Here is a 4198-nt window from a genome sequence, read left to right on the forward strand (position 1 = left end):
GTGACATAGAGGATTCTTCTTCCTTTTCTGTTCTCTTCTTTCTCATATGAGCAGGAATAAGGAAAAAAGGCATTCTTGTTGAAGCTGATCCAGAACCTGAAAGGACTCTGAAAAGGAAACTAAGAGAAGCTAAATTACAACAATCCAGAGACAACCTTGCTGAAATTTTCGAACAAGAAAAGGAGATGGCAGCCGAACCTAACAACAATAATGCAAAAAAGATGCTTGGTGATTATACTACACCTACTTCCAAGTTTGATGGAAGAAGCATCTCAATCCCTGCCATTGGAGCAAACAATTTTGAGCTGAAACCTCAATTAGTTGCTCTAATGCAACAAAACTGCAAGTTCCATAGACTTCTATCAGAAGATCCCTACTAGTTTTTAACTGAGTTCTTGCAGATCTGTGAGACTGTTAAGACTAATGGAGTAGATCCTGAAGTTTACAGACTCATGCTTTTCCCTTTTTCTATAAGAGACAGAGCTAGAACATGGTTGGACTCACAACCTAAGGATAGTCTGGACTCTTGGGATAAGCTGGTCACGGCCTTCTTGGCTAAGTTCTTTCCTTCTCAAAAGTTGAGCAAGCTTAGATTGGATGTTCAGACCTTTAAATAAAAAGATGGTGAATCCCTCTATGAAGCTTGGGAAAGATACAAGCAGATGACCAAAAGGTGTCCTTCTCACATGCTTTCAGAATGGACCATTCTGGATATATTCTATTATGGTCTGTCTGAGTTACCAAGATGTCATTGAACTATTCTGCAGGTGGATCCATTTACCTAAAGAAAACGCCTGCAGAAGCTCAAGAACTTATTGACATGGTTGCAAATAATCAATTCATGTATACTTCTGAGAGGAATTCCGGGAATAATGGGACGCCTCAGAGGAAGGGAGTTCTTGAGGTTGATGCTCTGAATGCCATATTGGCTCAGAACAAAATGTTGACCCAACAAGTCAACATGATTTCTCAAAGTCTGAATGGATGGCAAAATGCATCCAACAGTACTAAAGAGGCATCTTCTAAAGAAGAAGCTTATGATCCTGAGAACCCTGCAATAGCAGAGGTAAATTACATGGGTGAACCTTATGGAAACACCTATAATTCATCATGGAGAAATCATCCAAATTTCTCATGGAAGGATCAACAAAAGCCTCGACAAGGCTTTAATAATGGTGGAAGAAATAGGCTCAACAATAGCAACCTTTTTCCATCATCTTCTCAGCAACAGACAGAGAATTCTGAGCAAAATACCTCTAACTTAGCAAATATTGTCTCTGATCTGTCCAAGATCACTCTAAGTTTCATGAGTGAAACAAAGTCCTCCATCAGAAATTTGGAGGCACAAGTGGGCCAGCTGAGTAAGAAAGTCATTGAAACCCCTTCGAGTACTCTCCCAAGCAATACTGAAGAAAATCCAAAAAGAGAGTGCAAGGCCATTGATATAATCAACATGGCCGAACCCAGAGAGGAAGGAGAGGACGTGAATTCCAATGAGGAAGACCTCATGGGACGTCTCTCAAGAAAGAAGGACCTCTTGAGGACCCAAGGGAATCTGAGGCTCATGTAGAGACCATAGAGATCCCATTAAACCTTCTTCTGCCATTCATGAGCTCTGAAGACTATTCTTCCTCTGAAGAGGAAGAAGATGTAGCTGGAGAGTAAGTTGCTCAATATCTAGGAGCCATCATGAAGCTGAATGCCAAGTTGTTTGGTAATGAGACTTGGGAAGGTGAACCTCCCTTGCTCATTGGTGAACTAGATAAATGGGTTCAGCAAACTTTACCTCAAAAGAAACAAGATCCTGGTAAATTCTCAATACCCTGCACCAAAGGCACCATGACCTTTGAAAAAGCTCTGTGTGACCTAGGGTCTGGTATAAAGCTTATGCCATTATCTGTAATGGAGAAGCTGGGGATCATTGAGGTACAACCTGCCATATTCTCATTACAATTGGCAGACAAGTCAGTAAGACAAGCTTATGGATTGGTAGAGGATGTGTTAGTAAAGGTTGAAGGCCTTTACATCCCTGCTGATTTCATAATCTTAGACACTAGGAAGGAGGAGGAGTAATGCATCATCCTTGGAAGACCTTTCCTAGCCATAACAGGAGTTGTGATAGATGTTAACAGAGGAGAATTAGTCCTTCAATTGAATGGGGACTACCTTGTGTTTAAGACTCAAGGGTGTTCTTTTGTATACAAGGGGAAGAAGCATGAAAAGCTTCTCTCAGTACAGAGTCAAACAAATCCCCCACAATCAAGCTCTAAGTTTGGTATTGGGAGGCCATAGCCAAACTCTAAGTTTGGTATTGAATCCCCACATCCAAACTCTAAGTTTGGTGTTGGGAGTCTACAACATTAACCTGATCACCTGTGTGGCTCCATGAGAGCCCACTGTCAAACTATTGACATTAAAGAAGCGCTTATTGGGAGGCAACTCAATTTTTATTTATCTAATTTTAATTTTTTATTTTTTTTATGTTTTATTAGGTTTATGATCATGTGGAGTCACGAAAAAAATACAAAAATTAAAAACAGAATCAAAAACAGCAGAAGAAAAATCACACCCTGGAGGAAGGACTTATTGGCGTTTAAACACCAGTAAGGAGCATCTAGATGGCGTTCAACACCAGAACAGAGCATGGATCTGGCGTTGAACACCAGAAACAAGCAGCATCCTAGCATTTGAATGCCAGGAATACACCCTGAGGAGAGCTGGCGCTAAACGCCAGAAATAAGCATGGAACTGGCGTTCAACGCCAGAAACATGCTGTAATTGGGCGTTGAACGCCCAAAACAAGCATCACTCTGGCGTTTAAACACCAAAATTGCATACAAAGGCATTTTACATGCATAATGGGTGCAGGGATGTAAATCCTTGACACCTTAGGATCTGTGGACCCCACAGGATCATCTCAGGATCTGTGGACCCCACAGGATCCCCACCTATCCCAACTTACCTTCTCTCTTCTTCACAAATTACCTCAATCTCTCTTCCCCATCACCTCTTCACCACTCACATCCATCCATCCTTCCCACCCAAACCCACCCTACATGACCGAAACACAAACATCTCTCCCTCTCCTCCATATCTTCTTCTCCTTCTTCTATTCTTTCTTTTTTTGCTCGAGGGCGAGCAACATTCTAAGTTTGGTATGGTAAAAGCATAGTTTTTTTACTTTTTCATAACCATTGATGGCATCTAAGGCCAGAAAAACCTCAAAAAAAAAAAGAGAAAAGGGAAGACAATTGCTTTCACCTCTGAATCATGTGAGATGGAGAAATTCATCTCAAGGGTCCATAGCTCAGTAATAGAGCATTTGACTGCACATCAAGAGAGCATGAGGAATTTCCTCATCAAGAAATCCCTGAGATACCTCAAGGGATACACTTTCCTCCACAACTATTGGGAGCAACTAAGGATAGGAGCACCAAAATCACTAGGGATTATGCAACAGAGACAAGGAAGAGACATAAAGGAGCTCAAAAAGCACCATTGGTCCTTCAAAAGGCGCTACCCTCACTAAGATGGACTCATTCCTTAACTTCCTTGTTCTTATCTCTCTGTTTTTTGATTTTTATGTTATATGTTTGTCTATGTTTATGTCTTTATTACATGATCATTAGTATTTAGTAACTATGTCTTAAGGCTATGAATAATTCCATGAATCCTTCACCTTTCTTAAATAAAAAATGTTTCTAATTCAAAAGAACAAGAAGTACATGAATTTCAAAATTATCCTTGAATTTAGTTTAATTATATTGATGTGGTGACAATACTTTTTGTTTTCTGAATAAATGCTTGAACAGTGCATAATTTTGATCTAGTTGTTTATGAATGTCAAAATTGTTGGCTCTTGAAAGAATGATGAACAAAGAGAATGTTATTGACAATCTGAAAAATCATGAAAATTGATTCTTGAAGCAAGAAAAAGCAATGAAAAAGCAAAAGCTTGCGGAAAAAAAAAGAAAAAAAGTGGCAAAAAAAATAGAAAGAAAAAGAAAAAGCGAGCAGAAAAAGCCAATAGCCCTTAAAACCAAAAGGCAAGTGTAAAAAAGGATCCAAGGCTTTGAGCATCAATGGATAGGAGGGCTCAAGGAAATAAAATCCAGGCCTAAGCGGCTAAATCAAGCTGTCCCTAACCATGTTCTTGTGTCATGAAGGTCCAAGTGAAAAGCTTGAGACTGAGTGGTTA

General features: G+C 39.8%; 1 non-coding gene across 1 annotated transcript; it reads right to left on the reverse strand.

The window, feature by feature from the left end:
- Positions 1-584: 584 nt before the first annotated feature.
- Positions 585-692, reverse strand: LOC127746936 (small nucleolar RNA R71). Its single transcript, XR_008008741.1, has one exon. It is a non-coding gene; the product is annotated as a small nucleolar RNA R71 (small nucleolar RNA).
- Between the last annotated feature and the right edge of the window lie 3506 nt (positions 693-4198).

The sequence above is a fragment of the Arachis duranensis genome, chromosome 4 (genome assembly GCF_000817695.3).
Source record: "Arachis duranensis cultivar V14167 chromosome 4, aradu.V14167.gnm2.J7QH, whole genome shotgun sequence".
NCBI classification, from domain to species: Eukaryota; Viridiplantae; Streptophyta; class Magnoliopsida; order Fabales; family Fabaceae; genus Arachis; species Arachis duranensis.